At 43.0% G+C, this 18661-nt stretch overlaps 1 protein-coding gene across 13 annotated transcripts in view; it reads left to right on the forward strand.

Annotated features, from left to right (window-relative positions):
* LOC106584443 (CUGBP Elav-like family member 5) overlaps positions 1-18661 on the forward strand; it is a 324347-nt gene that overhangs the window by 203777 nt on the left and 101909 nt on the right. The window lies entirely within an intron of this gene.

The raw sequence follows: 18661 nt of genomic DNA on the forward strand, positions 1-18661 counted from the left end.
AGTGTGTAGTGACAGTGTGTGATGAAACGAGTGCTATGGAGTTCTATTCTGAAGAGCCTTGAGAGGGAGAGATTTTCCATGCCTCAGTTAGTGAGAGACAGAAGGAGAGAGGCAGAAAGAGAGAGGGAGAGAGGCAGACAAAGAGAGAGAGAGAGGCAGACAAAGAGAGAGAGAGAGGCAGACAAAGAGAGAGAGAGAGGCAGACAAAGAGAGAGAGGTAGAGAGGCAGACAAAGAGAGAGAGGTAGAGAGGCAGACAAAGAGAGAGAGAGAGGCAGACAAAGAGAGAGAGAGAGGCAGACAAAGAGAGAGAGAGAGGCAGACAAAGAGAGAGAGAGGCAGACAAAGAGAGAGAGAGAGAGAGAGGGAGAGAGGCAGACAGAGAGATTGAGAGAGGCAGACAGAGAGAGGGAGAGAGGCAGACAGAGAGAGAGCGTGAGAGAGGGAAACAGAGAGAGAGAGGGAGGCAGACAGAGTGAGAGAGAGAGGGAGGCAGACAGAGTGAGAGAGAGACAGTGAGAGGGAAAGCATAACAAAGAAAACGAGAGCAGGAAGCTAATCCTTCCCATGTCCCACTTCTGCATCAGCTTTACCTAGAAACCGCTGTCTGTTTTGGGTTAGGATGCATTAGGTCAGCGGGCAACTTGGCCGCCTGTCAGATGACGCAATGTTCAAAAGGACAGCCTAATTTCTAGAGATTGATCGAGAAAAGGCCAACAGAGATAACAGATCACAGCACCTGCTCATCTCCCGGCTATTTGTCCCTAGCCCCTCTAGCTCCCCATAGCCCCCTGGCTCCCCTGGTCTCTCTATCCCCCCTAGCCTACTTATCCCCCTATCCCCCAGCACCTCTGGCCCCCTGGACCACCTAGCTCCCCATAGCCCCCTGGCTCCCCTGGTCTCTCTATCCCTCCTAGCCTACTTATCCCCCTATGCCCCTGGCCCCTCTAGCCCCCTAGACGCCTGGCCTCCCTAGCATTCTAGCCCCTTGCCCCCCCTAAACCCCCGACCAGTCAGCACTGAGACAAGCAGGGGTCTTGTGCTGTCAAGATTGATGCCCCTTAAAGGCCCATTGATTTTGCCATTGTGGTGGTGTGTGTTCGCATTAACAATGACACTCAGCTGTCTTTTTCAAATCAAATGTTACTTGTCACATGCTTCGTAAACAGCAGGTATAAACTAACAGTGAAACGCTTACCATGCCGACAATGCAGAGAGAATAAAAAGAGAAATAATATAAAAATAATAACACAAGGAATGAATACACAGTGAGTAGCGATAACTTGGCTCTATACACAGGGTACTAGTACCGAGTCGATGTGCAGGGTTACAAGGTAATTGAGGTAGATACACTATGTGGACACCTATTCAAATTAGTTTATTCGGCTAGTTCAGCTACACCCATTGCTGACAGGTGTATAAAATTGATCACACAGCCATGCATTCTTCATAGACAAACATTGGCAGTAGAATGGCCTTACTGAAGAGCTCAGTGACTTTCAACTTGGCACCGTCATAGGATGCCACCTTTCCAAAAAGTACGTTAGTCAAATTTCTGTTCAACTGTAAGTGCCCTGGTCAACTGTAAGTGCTGTCATTGTGAAGTGGAAATGTCTAGGAGCAACAACGGCTCAACCCTGAAGTGGTAGGCCACACAAGCTCACAGAACGGGACCGCTGAGTCCTGAAGCGCGTAGAGCGGAAAAATCATCGTCCTCGGATGCAACACTCACTACCAAGTTCCAAACTGTCCCTGGAAGCAAGGTCAGCACAAGAACATTCTAGACAAACTGTGTGGCAACAGTTTGGGGAAGGCCCTTTCCTGTTCCTTTGTCATTATGGGGTAGCTTCCGTCTGGCCACTCTATCATAAAGGGCTGATTGGTGGAGTGCTGCAGAGATGGGAGAAACTTCCAAATGGACAACCATCTCCACAGAGGAACTCTAGAGCTCTGTCAGAGTGACCATCGGGTTCTTGGTCACCTCCCTGACCAAGGCCCTTCTCCCCCGATTGCTCAGTTTGGCCAGGTGGCCAGCTCTAAGAAGAGGCCACCGTGTTCTTGGGGACCTGCAATGCTGCAGAAATGTATTGGTACCCTTCCTTAGTATTTGTGCCTCGACACAATCCTGTCTCAGAGCTCTACAGACAAATCCTTCAACCTCATGGCTTGGTTTTTACTCTGACATGCACTGGTAACTATTGGACCTTATATAGACAGGTGTGCGCCTTTCCAAATCATGTCCAATCAATTGAATTTACCACAGGTGGACTCCAATGAAGTTGTAAAAACACCTCAAGGATGATCAATAGAAACAGGATGCACCTGAGCTCAATTTCAAGTCTCATATCAAAGGGTCTAAATACTTATGTAAATAAGGTATTTAAGTTTTTTTTTAAATACATTTGCAAACATAGATTGATGATGAAAACAATTAATTTAATCAATTTTAGAATAAGGCTGTAATGTAATAAAATGTGTAAAAAGTCAAGGGGTCTGAATACTTTCCGAATCCACTGTAGCTGCCTTAGCAAACTCAACTAGTTGCTACATATACAGGCAAAAGCTATCTCTTTCTCCTTTGTCCTTTATGGACCACACCTCCCTCCCTCCAGTCATGCCCAGGGTGAGCTCTTAATTAGACTTCCTGTTCTGGGGAGATGATGACACCAGGGATGGACCATGCACCAGGCCACTGGGGGACCGGGCTCTCCATCCTGTCCGCCAGCTTCTAATTACTCACTTAATCTCATTACGGGGAGGACAGATCACAGCACCTGGGCCAGACTGGCCGTTTGGGACTGACCCCCTCTACCGTATACCTGCAGGACCCCTCACCGCAAGCACCAGCGCTCACTGGTTATTAACAATAGATTTTTTTTCAATTAACTTGTTATGTGTACCAATGGTAAGAATGTCCAACAGTCCTCAACTTTGGTAGCCTTTGTAGTAGCCATGCTGATAGTGGTTGCTTTGGGCAGAGGTGGGTAGATTACTGAAAATCTGTTGCTTAGATTGTAATTTACTGAAGTAAAGATAAAAGTAGCCCTCTTAAGAAACTTCTCAAGTAAAAGTAAAAAGTATGGGCTGAGTGTTGGGACGTGGAATTGGAGACAAGTGGGAGTGAAGTTTCTGGGCAGGGGGTAGAATGACGGTCAAAGATAAAAGTAAAAAATGAACAACAACAAAAAATAGAAGTTAAAATTGCACTATAAAGGAACTGTTAAAATCCAATGCCTGTTTGCCTGAGGCTGATGCCACTCAAGCACTTGTACGCACGTACACATGCATACACACACTCACATTCAAAAGCACACATGTGCACACACATGTCCTTGATGTCTTTTGATGTCTTGATGTCTTTTGTTTTTGCATTATTGTTTCCTGTTGTTGTTTTTCTATGGCGCATCGGGTGGGTGTTTTTTCAGGAGGGACTGTGAGGGTCTTGGATGGGTGAGGGGGAACTCTCGGGGGGAACTGTGGGGGGGGGGGGGGGGATCTTGGATGGTTGTTGGCCTGGCGGGGGGGAGATCTGTGGATGTGCCCTTGGGCGGGGCTCTTGACCCTGGTTGCTCCTGTGGGTCACTCTGCATGTCTGCTAGATGACTGAATATATTGTAAATGTTGAGCGGCTTCACTGCAGGTAGATTGTATGTTTTGAAATTCAATAAAAAATAAATAAAATACAAAAAGTGTTTAAAAAAAAAAAAATCAGGTCAAAAAAGTACTAGTTACAATTTAGATTTGTAATTTTTAACACCTTATGGTAAATTGTGACAGCAAACAAAAATAAGAACAATTTAGTGAAATTGATTTGATGTGTTAGGCTGTACAATTTAAATTACGGGCTTATTCCAAGTTGACTTAATATCTATCAATGTGCTCAATTTCATAAAAAGGTAAATGGTACTGGAGACATTGAAATCGTTTCACAATTTCAATAGCATTAATGAAAATGACTTTCACAATATCATTTAAAGTACATGTGATGGGGAATGCGTACTAAGAAGATTTACACCAAGTGTTATGTTTCATTTTTTACTCAGAATTAAATATCAAGGAGGATCAGGTAATTATTACAACAGTCACACAACAATGAATATTTAAATGTCAATATCAATCATGTTACTAGTATGCAAATCAGACACATTTCAGCATGGAATTAAACATTGAGGTAGTTAGGTAAAAGGTATAGGTAAAAATAATGTACACTGAACAGCAACATGTAAAGTGTTGGTCCCATGTTTCATGAGCTGAAATAAAATATCTCAGAAATGTTCCATACGCACAAAAAGCTTATTTCTCTCAAATTTTGTGCACAAATTTGTTTACATCTCTGTTAGTGAGCATTTCTCCTTTGCCAAGATAATCCATCCACCTGACAGGTGTGGCATATCAAGAAACTGATGATTACACATGATCATTACACAGGTGCACCTTGTGCTGGGGACAATAAAAGGCTGCTCTAAAATGTGCCGTTTTGTCACACAACACAATGCCACAGATCTCTCAAGTTTGACGGAGCGTGCAATTGGCAAGCTGACTGCAGGAATGTTCATTTCTCTACCATAAGCGTTTTAGTGAATTTGGCAGTTTGTACTACCAGCCTCACAACCGCAGACCACGTGTATGGCGTTGTGTGGGTGAGCGGTTTGCTGATGTCAGCATTGTGAACAGAGTGCCCCATGGTGGCGGTGGGGTTATGGTATGGGCAGGCATAAGCTAAGGAAAACAAACAGTTGCATTTTATCGATGGCAATTTGAATGCACAGAAATACTGTGATGAGATCCTGAGGACCATTGTGAGGCCCATAGTAACTGTGAACAACAGATGCATATCTGTATTCTCAGTCATGGGAAATCCATAGATTAGGGCCTAATTAATTAAATTGACTGATTTCCTTATAGCGGCACCCAACAAAGATGCTGGGAAATTAATATTAATGCTCAATCACATCCTTACTCTAGGAAAACAGAAGAGCGGCCGTCACGTTGTTACAACACATTGAATCCTATTGGAGCCTCTGCTCTATGATGGGATGTGCAGCAGCATTTAAGGGAGCTGTGGGGGCCTGCTCTCCGCTTAGCCCCTGCATTCCCTTGCGCCTCAGATATTAAATAAACTGATTTTATTTCACATGCAGGCCTGATGACTGGCACTGACTGGCTATAATAGCTGCTGATATTTCTTTTTGAAGGGCTGTTCAATACTCCTCAGAGGATCTGGAGACCTTACACAGGATAAATCATCTCTAACCTCTTTGATTTCCACCTAACCCCCTCCCCAGTAGACTCCCGTGCCCCTCAAGACTCCTCCCCGCTACCCCTTCCCCTTGTTTCCCTCGTGTTTTGGTTCCTACTCAGAATAGAGTTCCATCTCGCTGGTGAATTTTTCTGGCACACCCCTAATTTTCTCAGCTTTACCCGGTGTTAATGTACAACCTATTATACCCAGTGATGTCGGTCAGCAAACTATACAAAGATCTGGTGTGACCACCATTTAACTCATGCAGCGCGACACATCTCCTTTGCATAGAGTTGATCAGGCTGTTGATTGTGGCCTGTGAAATGTTGTCCCACTCCTCTTCAATGGCTTTGCGAAGTTAATAGATATTGGTGGGAACTGGAACACGTTGTTGTACACGTCGATCCAGAGCATCCCAAACATGGTCAATGGGTGACATGTCTGGTGAGTATGCAGACCATGGAAGAATTGGGACATTTTCAGCTTGTAGGAATTGTGTACAGATCCTTGCAACATGGGGCCGTACATTATCATGTTAATCATGAGGTGATGGCGGCAGATGAATGGCATGTCAGTGGGCCTCAGGATCTCATTACGGTATCTCTGTGCATTCAAATTGCCATTGATAAAATGCAATTGTGTTCGTTGTCTGTAGCTTATGCCTGCCCATACCATAATCCCACCGCCACCATGGGGCACTCTGTTCACAACGTTGACATCAGAAAACCGCTCGCCCACACGATGCCATGCACACTCTCTGACATCTGCCCAGTACAGTTGAAACCAGGATTCATCCACGAAGAGCACATTTCTCCAGCATGCCAGTGGCCATTGAAGGTGAGCATTTGCCCACTGAAGTTAGGTAAGACGCCGAACTGCAGTCAGGTCAAAACCCTGGTGAGGGTTTATGACAGTTTGTGCAAAAATTTGTGCAAACCCACAGTTTCATCAGCTGTCCGGTTGGGTGTTGTCAGACAATTCCGCAGGTGAAGAAGCCGGATGTGGAGGCCCTGGGCTGGTGTGGTTGCACATGGTCTGTGGTTGTGAGGCCGGTTGGACGTACTGCCAAATGATCTAAAACGACGTTATACGTGGCTTATGGTAAAGGAAAGAACAGTCAATCCTCTTACAACGGCTCTGGTGGACATTCCTGCAGTCAGCATGCCATTTGCACGTTCCGTCAAAACTTGAGACATCTGTGGCATTGTGTTGTGTAACAAAACTGCACATTTTAGAGTGGCTTTTTATTGCCCCCAGCACAGGGGCACTCTGGCTCTTGAGTGGTGCAGCGGTCTAAGGCACTGCATCTCAGTGTTTGAGGTGTCACTACAGACACCCTGGTTTGATTCCAGGCTGTATCACAACCGGCCATGATTGGGAGTCCCGTGGGGCGGCGCACAATTGGCCCTGCTTCGTCCAGGTTTGGCTGGTGTAGGCTGTCATCGTAAATAAGAATTTGTTCTTAACTGGGACCAACACTTTACATGTTGCGTTTATATTTTTGTTCAGTGTAAATAGCAGTGACCGCCATGTTAGAACAGGTCAATAATGAGACAGGAAACCCTCTGAGATCCACTGATTCCCCATGCTACACTTTCTCTACCAGACTGTTCTCACTGAGGGAAAGGTAGGGAGGAGGAGAGAGAGGTGAATGGAGGGAGAGAGAGAGGAGGGAAAGACTATGAGAGGTGAGAAAAATAGAAAAAAAACGGAGAAATAGCGACTCCTGCCGCTCTGTTGCACGCTGGGTCTGTACATAGTCAATGTTAGGTTTTGAGGAGACTCCTATGGTAGGTACACTTACAGCTCATCCCTTGGCAGTAGTACTGTAGATTACTTTATCATTGATCTCAACCCAGAGTCTCTCAGAGCGTTCACAGTCAGCCCACTAACACACCTATCAGATCACAGCAAAATCACAGTCTACTTGAACAGAGTAATACTCAATCATGAGGCATCAAAACCAAAGGAACTTCACAATATTAAGAAATGCTATAGATGGAAGGAAAGTAGTTTAGAGACCTAACAAAAAACAATTAGGCAACAACAAATGTAAACCCTTTTAGACAACTTCCTGGACAAAACATTTCACTGTAGTAGTGAAGGTGTAAACTTGGCAGTAGAAAGCCTTGACAGTATATTTTACCTTGCAGCTTCCCTATGAAATCTAAAACAATGACAAATGGTTTGATGAAGAATGCAAAAACCTAAGAAAAAATGGACAAACCTATCCAACCAAAAACATAGAGACCCAGAAAACCTGAGTCTATGCCTTCACTATCGTGAATCACTAAAACAATACAGAAATGCACTACAGAAAATAGAAGAACACCATGTCAGAAATCGGCTCAATGTAATTGAAGAATCCATAGAATCGAACCACTTCTGGGAAAATTGGAACACACTAAACAAACAACAACACGAAGAGTTATCTATCCAAAATGGAGATGTATGGATAAACCACTTCTCCAATCTTTTTGGCTCTATAACAAAGAACAAATAGCAAAAACCTATACATGATCAATTACACATCTTAGAATCAGCAATTAAAGACTACCAGAACCCACTGGATTCTCCAATTAAATTGAATGAAATACAGCACAAAATACAAACCCTTCAAACCAAACAACGACTGCGCAGTTAAAATTGGCAAAAATGCACACATTTTGTTTATGATCTATAACACTTGCTTTGGCAATGTAAACATATGTTTCCAATGTCAATAAAGCCCTTTGAGAGAAACACTAGAGAGAGATGCACTAAAGAGAGAGATGCACTAGAGAGAGAGAGATGCACTAGAGAGAGAGAGATACACTAAAGAGAGATACACGAGAGAGAGAGAGAGATACACGAGAGAGATACACGAGAGAGAGAGAGATACACGAGAGAGAGAGAGAGAGAGAGAGATACACGAGAGAGAGAGAGAGAGAGAGAGATACACGAGAGAGAGAGAGATACACGAGAGAGAGAGATAGAGATACACGAGAGAGAGAGAGAGATACACGAGAGAGAGAGAGAGATACACGAGAGAGAGAGAGAGATACACGAGAGAGAGGAGAGAGAGAGAGATACACGAGAGAGAGAGAGAGATATACACGAGAGAGAGAGAGAGATATACACGAGAGAGAGAGAGATACACTAGAGAGAGAGAGAGAGATACACTAGAGAGAGAGAGAGATAGATACACTAGAGAGAGAGATAGATACACTAGAGAGAGAGAGATACACTAGAGAGAGAGAGATACACTAGAGAGAGAGAGATACACTAGAGAGAGAGATACACTAGAGAGAGAGAGATACACGAGAGAGAGAGATACACGAGAGAGAGAGATACACGAGAGAGAAATATACACTAGAGAGAGAGAGAGATATACACTAGAGAGAGAGAGAGATATACACTAGAGAGAGAGAGATATACACTAGAGAGAGAGAGATATACACTAGAGAGAGAGAGAGAGATATACACTAGAGAGAGAGAGAGATATACACTAGAGAGAGAGAGAGATATACACTAGAGAGAGAGAGAGATATACACTAGAGAGAGAGAGAGAGAGAGATATACACTAGAGAGAGAGAGAGATACACTAAAGAGAGAGAGATACACTAAAGAGAGATACACTAAAAAGAGAGGGATACACTAAAGAGAGGGATACACTAGAGAGAGATATACACTAGAGAGAGAGAGATATACACTAGAGAGAGAGAGAGAGAGAGAGATATACACTAGAGAGAGAGAGAGAGAGAGAGAGAGAGAGAGAGATATACACGAGAGAGAGAGAGAGAGAGAGATACACTAGAGAGAGAGAGAGATACACTAGAGAGAGAGAGATACACTAGAGAGAGAGAGATACACTAGAGAGAGCGAGATACACTAGAGAGAGCGATACACTAGAGAGAGCGATACACGAGAGAGAGCGATACACTAGAGAGAGAGATACACTAGAGAGAGAGAGAGATACACGAGAGAGAGATACATGAGAGAGAGAGATACACTAGAGAGAGAGAGAGATATACACTAGAGAGAGAGATATACACTAGAGAGAGAGAGAGATACACTAGAGAGAGAGAGATACACTAGAGAGAGAGAGATACACGAGAGAGAGAGATACACGAGAGAGAGAGATACACGAGAGAGATACACGAGAGAGATACACGAGAGAGAAATATACACTAGAGAGAGAGAGAGATATACACTAGAGAGAGAGAGATATACACTAGAGAGAGAGAGAGATATACACTAGAGAGAGAGAGAGAGATATACACTAGAGAGAGAGAGAGAGATATACACTAGAGAGAGAGAGAGATATACACTAGAGAGAGAGAGAGAGAGAATACACTAGAGAGAGAGAGAGAGATACACTAAAGAGAGAGAGATACACTAAAGAGAGATACACTAAAAAGAGAGGGATACACTAAAGAGAGGGATACACTAGAGAGAGATATACACTAGAGAGAGAGAGATATACACTAGAGAGAGAGAGAGAGAGAGAGATATACACTAGAGAGAGAGAGAGAGAGAGAGAGAGAGAGAGAGATATACACGAGAGAGAGAGAGAGAGAGAGATACACTAGAGAGAGAGAGAGATACACTAGAGAGAGAGAGATACACTAGAGAGAGAGAGATACACTAGAGAGAGCGAGATACACTAGAGAGAGCGATACACTAGAGAGAGCGATACACGAGAGAGAGCGATACACTAGAGAGAGAGATACACTAGAGAGAGAGATACACTAGAGAGAGAGAGAGATACACGAGAGAGAGATACATGAGAGAGAGAGATACACTAGAGAGAGAGAGAGATATACACTAGAGAGAGAGATATACACTAGAGAGAGAGAGAGATATACACTAGAGAGAGAGAGAGATAGATACACTAGAGAGAGAGAGAGAGAGAGAGATACACTAGAGAGAGAGAGATACACTAGAGAGAGAGAGAGAGAGAGAGATACACTAGAGAGAGAGAGATACACTAGAGAGAGAGAGATACACTAGAGAGAGAGAGATACACTAGAGAGAGAGAGATACACGAGAGAGAGAGATACACGAGAGAGATACACGAGAGAGAAATATACACTAGAGAGAGAGAGAGATATACACTAGAGAGAGAGAGAGATATACACTAGAGAGAGAGAGAGAGATATACACTAGAGAGAGAGAGAGAGATATACACTAGAGAGAGAGAGAGATATACACTAGAGAGAGAGAGAGAGAGAGATATACACTAGAGAGAGAGAGAGATACACTAAAGAGAGAGAGATACACTAAAGAGAGAGAGATACACTAAAAAGAGAGGGATACACTAAAGAGAGGGATACACTAGAGAGAGATATACACTAGAGAGAGAGAGATATACACTAGAGAGAGAGAGAGAGAGAGAGATATACACTAGAGAGAGAGAGAGAGAGAGAGAGAGAGAGATATACACGAGAGAGAGAGAGAGATAGAGATACACTAGAGAGAGAGAGAGATACACTAGAGAGAGAGAGATACACTAGAGAGAGAGAGATACACTAGAGAGAGAGCGATACACTAGAGAGAGCGATACACTAGAGAGAGCGATACACTAGAGAGAGCGATACACTAGAGAGAGAGAGATACACTAGAGAGAGAGATACACTAGAGAGAGAGAGAGATACACGAGAGAGAGATACATGAGAGAGAGAGATACACTAGAGAGAGAGAGAGATATACACTAGAGAGAGAGATATACACTAGAGAGAGAGAGAGATATACACTAGAGAGAGAGATACACGAGAGAGAGAGATACACGAGAGAGAGAGATACACGAGAGAGAGAGATACACGAGAGAGAGAGATACACGAGAGAGAGAGATACATGAGAGAGATATACACTAGAGAGAGAGAGAGATATACACTAGAGAGAGAGAGATATACACTAGAGAGAGAGAGAGAGATATACACTAGAGAGAGAGAGATATACACTAGAGAGAGATACACGAGAGAGAGAGATACACGAGAGAGAGAGATACCGAGAGAGATATACACTAGAGAGAGAGAGAGATATACACTAGAGAGAGAGAGAGATATACACTAGAGAGAGAGAGAGATATACACTAGAGAGAGAGAGAGATATACACTAGAGAGAGAGAGAGAGAGATATACACTAGAGAGAGAGAGAGAGAGATATACACTAGAGAGAGAGAGAGAGATATACACTAGAGAGAGAGAGAGAGAGATATACACTAGAGAGAGAGAGAGAGATATATACACTAGAGAGAGAGAGAGAGAGATATACACTAGAGAGAGAGAGAGAGATATACACTAGAGAGAGAGAGAGATATACACTAGAGAGAGAGAGAGAGATATACACTAGAGAGAGAGAGAGAGATATACACTAGAGAGAGAGAGAGATACACACTAGAGAGAGAGATACACGAGAGAGAGAGATACACGAGAGAGAGAGATACACGAGAGAGAGAGATACACGAGAGAGAGAGACACTACAGAGAGAGAGATATACACTAGAGAGAGAGAGAGATATACACTAGAGAGAGAGAGATATACACTAGAGAGAGAGATATACACTAGAGAGAGAGAGAGATATACACGAGAGAGAGAGAGATACACGAGAGAGAGAGATACACGAGAGAGAGAGATATACACTAGAGAGAGAGAGAGATATACACTAGAGAGAGAGAGAGATATACACTAGAGAGAGAGAGAGATATACACTAGAGAGAGAGAGAGATATACACTAGAGAGAGAGAGAGAGATATATACACTAGAGAGAGAGAGAGAGATATATACACTAGAGAGAGAGAGAGAGATATATACACTAGAGAGAGAGAGAGAGATATATACACTAGAGAGAGAGAGAGAGATATATACACTAGAGAGAGAGAGAGAGATATATACACTAGAGAGAGAGAGAGAGATATATACACTAGAGAGAGAGAGAGAGATATATACACTAGAGAGAGAGAGAAGATATACACTAGAGAGAGAGAGAGATATACACTAGAGAGAGAGAGAGAGATATACACTAGAGAGAGAGAGAGAGATATACACTAGAGAGAGAGAGAGATATACGAGAGAGAGAGAGATATACGAGAGAGAGAGAGATATACACTAGAGAGAGAGATATACACTAGAGAGAGAGAGATATACACTAGAGAGAGATATACACTAGAGAGAGAGAGAGAGAGCGAGAGAGATATACACTAGAGAGAGAGAGAGAGAGAGAGATATACACTAGAGAGAGAGAGAGAGAGAGAGATATATACACTAGAGAGAGAGAGAGAGAGAGAGAGATATACACTAGAGAGAGAGAGAGAGAGAGAGAGAGATACACTACTAGAGAGAGAGAGAGAGAGAGAGATATACACTAGAGAGAGAGAGAGAGAGAGAGAGAGAGATATACACTAGAGAGAGAGAGAGATATACACTAGAGAGAGAGAGAGAGAGAGATATACACGAGAGAGAGAGAGAGATATACACGAGAGAGAGCGAGAGAGAGAGAGAGATACACTAGAGAGAGAGAGATATACACTAGAGAGAGAGAGAGATATACACTAGAGAGAGAGAGAGATATACACTAGAGAGAGAGAGAGAGAGAGATACACTAAAGAGAGAGAGATATACACTAGAGAGAGAGATATACACTAGAGAGAGAGATATACACTAGAGAGAGAGATATACACTAGAGAGAGAGAGATACACGAGAGAGAGAGAGATACACGAGAGAGAGAGAGATATACACTAGAGAGAGAGAGAGAGAGAGATATACACTAGAGAGAGAGAGAGAGAGAGAGATATACACTAGAGAGAGAGAGAGAGAGAGAGATATACACTAGAGAGAGAGAGAGAGAGAGAGAGATATACACTAGAGAGAGAGAGAGATATACACTAGAGAGAGAGAGAGAGAGAGAGAGAGATACACTAGAGAGAGAGAGAGAGAGATACACACACTAGAGAGAGAGAGAGAGATACACACACTAGAGAGAGAGAGAGAGATACACACACTAGAGAGAGAGAGAGAGAGAGAGAGAGATACACACTAGAGAGAGAGAGATACGCTAGAGAGAGAGAGATACACACTAGAGAGAGAGATACACACTAGAGAGAGAGAGATACACACTAGAGAGAGAGAGATACACACTAGAGAGAGAGAGATACACACTAGAGAGAGAGAGATACACACTAGAGAGAGAGAGATACACACTAGAGAGAGAGAGATACACACTAGAGAGAGAGAGATACGCTAGAGAGAGAGAGAGATACGCTAGAGAGAGAGACTAGAGAGAGAGACTAGAGAGAGAGATACGCTAGAGAGATACACTAGAGAGAGAGAGATACGCTAGAGAGAGAGAGATACACACTAGAGAGAGAGATACACGCTAGAGAGAGAGAGATACACACTAGAGAGAGAGAGATACACACTAGAGAGAGAGATACACACTAGAGAGAGAGATACACACTAGAGAGAGAGATACACACTAGAGAGAGAGATACACACTAGAGAGAGAGAGATACACACTAGAGAGAGAGAGATACACACTAGAGAGAGAGAGATACACACTAGAGAGAGAGAGATACACACTAGAGAGAGAGAGATACACACTAGAGAGAGAGAGATACACACTAGAGAGAGAGAGATACACACTAGAGAGAGAGAGATACACGCTAGAGAGAGAGAGATACGCTAGAGAGAGAGAGATACGCTAGAGAGATACGCTAGCGAGAGAGAGAGATACGCTAGAGAGAGAGAGATACGCTAGAGAGAGAGAGATACGCTAGAGAGATACACTAGAGAGAGAGACTAGAGAGAGAGACTAGAGAGAGAGATACGCTAGAGAGATACACTAGAGAGAGAGATACGCTAGAGAGAGAGAGATTCTCTAGTGTGTCTTTCCCTAGTGTATCTCTCTCTCTCTAGTGTATCTCTCTCTCTAGTGTATCTCTCTCTCCAGTGCATCTCTCTCTCTAGTGCATCTCTCTCTCTAGTGTGTCTTTCCCTAGAGAGAGAGATACACTAGAGAGAGAGATACACTAGAGAGAGAGATACACTAGAGAGAGAGATACACTAGAGAGAGAGATACACTAGGCAGAGATACACTAGACAGAGATATACTAGACAGAGATATACTAGAGAGAGATGTACTAGAGAGAGATGTACTAGAGAGAGATGTACTAGAGAGAGATGTACTAGAGAGAGATGTACTAGAGAGAGATACACTAGGGAGAGAGAGATAGACTATAGAGAGTGATATGCCATATAGAGAGAGATTCTCTAGTGTATCTCTCTCTCTAGTGTGAGACACACTAGAGACACACTAGAGAGAGATACACCAGAGAAAGAGATACACTACAGAGAGGTACACAAGAGAGAGAGAGAAATACTAGAGCGAGAGAGATACACTAGAGAGAGGTACACAAGAGAGAGAGATACACTAGAGAGAGAGAGATACACTAGAGAGAGAGAGAGATACACTAGAGAGAGAGAGAGATACACCAGAGAGAGAGAGATACACTAGAGAGAGAGAGATTCTCTAGTGTGTCTTTCCCTAGTGTATCTCTCTCTCTCTAGTGTATCTCTCTCTCTAGTGTATCTCTCTCTCCAGTGCATCTCTCTCTCTAGTGTGTCTTTCCCTAGTGTGAGAGATGCACTGGAGAGAGAGATACACTAGAGAGAGAGATACACTAGAGAGAGAGATACACTAGAGAGAGAGATACACTAGAGAGAGAGATACACTAGACAGAGATATACTAGACAGAGATATACTAGAGAGAGATATACTAGAGAGAGATGTACTAGAGAGAGATGTACTAGAGAGAGATACACTAGGGAGAGAGAGATAGACTATAGAGAGTGATACACTAGAGAATCTCTCTCTATATAGTATCTCTCTCTCTCTCTAGTGTGAGACACACTAGAGACACACTAGAGAGAGATACACCAGAGAAAGAGATACACTAGAGAGAGGTACACAAGAGAGAGAGAGAAATACTAGAGCGAGAGAGATACACTAGAGAGAGGTACACAAGAGAGAGAGAGGTACACAAGAGAGAGAGAGATACACTAGAGAGAGAGAGATACACTAGAGAGAGAGAGATACACTAGAGAGAGAGATACACTAGAGAGAGATACACTAGAGAGAGATTCACTAGAGAGAGATTCACTAGAGAGAGATACACTAGAGAGAGATACACTAGAGAGAGATACACTAGAGAGAGATACACTAGAGAGAGATACACTAGAGAGAGATACACTAGAGAGAGAGAGAGAGACACTAGAGAGAGAGAGAGACACACTAGAGAGAGAGAGAGACACACTAGAGAGAGAGAGAGACACTAGAGAGAGAGATACACTAGAGAGAGAGAGAGAGAGAGAGACACTAGAGAGAGCGAGACACTAGAGAGAGAGAGACACTAGAGAGAGAGAGAGAGAGACACTAGAGAGAGAGAGAGAGATTCACTAGAGAGAGATTCACTAGAGAGAGATACACTAGAGAGAGATACACTAGAGAGAGATACACTAGAGAGAGATACACTAGAGAGAGATACACTAGAGAGAGATACACTAGAGAGAGAGAGAGAGACACTAGAGAGAGAGAGAGACACACTAGAGAGAGAGAGAGACACACTAGAGAGAGAGAGAGACACTAGAGAGAGAGATACACTAGAGGAGAGAGAGAGAGAGAGACACTAGAGAGAGCGAGACACTAGAGAGAGAGAGACACTAGAGAGAGAGAGAGAGAGACACTAGAGAGAGAGAGAGAGAGACACTAGAGAGAGAGAGAGAGAGAGAGAGAGAGAGAGAGAGAGAGAGAGAGAGAGAGAGAGAGAGAGAGACTAGAGAGAGAGCACAATGTGCTTGGCTGGGCACAAATGGGAAAGAAGTTGAGGCCAGCTTTAGGTCACACATTCAAATTCGGGCTCTATGCCCAAATCCCTTCCCGTCCTCCACTGACATAAACAATATTTATACACTGTGAAGCGGCCACGGGCATCTCACAGTACAAACCTTAACTTCCTAACTGTGTACAGCCAAGGATCAAGGACCAAGGATGTCTATGCTCCTGCTCACTGTGCTATGCAAGCTCCTAAATGTACCATCACTGCACAGAGCAGCACACACTTGTTGTTTGTTTTAAGTTAGGAGATGCCATGTATGTATTATTCTTACTGCTGGCAGAAATATGCTGAGGATGGGGGGAGGAGGGGGAGAGGAGGAGTAGGGAGGAGGATGAGGGAGGAGGGGGGAGAAGAGGAGTAGGGAGGAGGTGGGGGAGATGAGGAGTAGGGAGGAGGAGGGAGGAGGTGGGAGTAATGGTGCCAGGGGATGGATGTAGATCATAACAGTTGCTAATACTATAGAGATAAATTAGCTGTATCTTAGCAACTCTTAATAACCACAAACCGCAAACAACAACAAAAAAGCAGTGATGATGCAATTCATCTTTTTCTGCCTAAGAGATTTGTCTGCACCTGGATTTGTTCTCACACTATGTAAAACACATTTGTACCAGTCAAAAGTTTGGACACAACTTCTCATTCAAGGGTTTTTCTTTATTTTTACTATTTTCTACATTGTAGAATAATAGTGAAGACATCAAAACTATGAAATAACACATAAGGAATCATGTAATAACCAAAATAGTGCTAAACTTTTCAAAATATATTTTATATTTGAGATTCTTCAAAGTAGCCACCCTTTGCCTTGATGACAGCTTTGAACACTCTTCGCATTCTCTCAACCAGCTTCACCTGGAATGCTTTTCCAACAGTCTTGAAGGAGTTCCCACATATGCTGAGCACTTGTTGACTGATTTTCCTTCACTCTGCTGTCCAACTCATCCCAAACCATCTCTATTGGGTTGCGGTTGGGTGATTGTGGAGGCCATGTCACCTGATGCAGCACTCCATCACTCTCCTTCTTGGTCAAATATCCCTTACACAGCCTGGAGGTGTGTTGGGTCATTGTCCTTTTGAAAAACAAAATATAGTCCCACTAAGAGCAAACCAGATGGGATGGCGTATTGCAGCAGAATGCTGTGGTAGCCATGTTAGTTAAGTGTGCCTTGAATTCTAAATAAATCACAGACTGTGTCACCAGCAAAGTACCATCACACCTCCTCCTCCATGCTTCACACTGGGAACCACACATGCGGCGATAATCCATTCACCTACTCTGCGTCTCAAAAAGACACGGCGGTTGGAACCAAAAATCTCAAATTTTGACTCATCAGACCAAAGGACAGATTTCCACTGAAGCAAGTCTCTTCTTATTATTGGTGTCCTTTAGTAGTGGTTTCTTTGCAGCAATTCAACCATGAAGGCCTGATTCACGCAGTCTCCTCTGAACAGTTGATGTTGAGATGTGTCTGTTACTTGAACTCTGTGAAGCATTTATTTGGTCTACATTCTGTGGTGCAGTTAACTCGTATAACCTTATCCTCTGCAGCTGAGGTAACTTTTCAGCTGAGGTAACTTCCTTTCCTGTGGCAGTCCTCATGAGAGCCATTTTCATCATAGTGCTTGATGGTTTTTGCAACTGCACTCAAAGAAACGTTCAATGTTAAAAGTTTGGGACACACTTACTCATTCCAGGGTTTTTCTTATTTAAAAAAAAAACTATTTTCAACATTGTAGAATAATAGTGAGGACATCAAAACTATGAAATAACACATATGGAATCATGTAGTAACCAAAAACGTTTTAAACAAATCAAAATATATTTGAGATTTTAGATCAGCTTCATGAGATAGTTACCTGAAATGCATTTCAATTCTTCAAAGTAGCCACTCTTTGCCTTGATGACAGCTTTAAACACTCTTGGCATTCTCTTAACCAGCTTCATGAGGTAATCACCTGAAATGCATTTCAATTAACAGGTGTGCCTTGTTAAAAGTTAATTTGTGGAATTTCTTTCATTTTTTATTCTTTTGAGCATTCCCGCGATCCATCAAACACATTTGGTGTGTTATAGTGGTCTCTGACTTGTGGTCAGACTCGCTCAGGTGGAACAAACTTAAACTTGTATATTTTTTCAATGCTGATTTGAATGTCATTGAGAAAACAGAGAAGTGTCAAATATATTTTTTTCACAAACATCCTTTATGAATTTGAAAGTAACCCTTGAAGTAATCATCTAGTTTTTCAAAAGTATCTGTAATCTGATTACAGTATTTTTGCTGGTAATGTAATGGATTACAGTTACCGTTTTTTGTAATCCCTTACATGTAACCGATTACATGTAATCCGTAACTCCCCAACCCTGCGTATACACACACACACACACCAATCCCTCCCCCTCCCCCTCCCTCTCCCCACCACAACCCACACACTCCTCTCTTCCCTAAAGCACACGACCATTTCCTGCGGAAATCATTTCAGCAGCAGCGATGTAGCTGCCTGCACTGTGCAGATCACCAAAGGTTACTGTTGAACACAGAAAGTAA

This window comes from Salmo salar, chromosome 23 (genome assembly GCF_965601325.2).
Source record: "Salmo salar chromosome 23, fSalSal1, whole genome shotgun sequence".
Classification (NCBI taxonomy): Eukaryota; Metazoa; Chordata; class Actinopteri; order Salmoniformes; family Salmonidae; genus Salmo; species Salmo salar.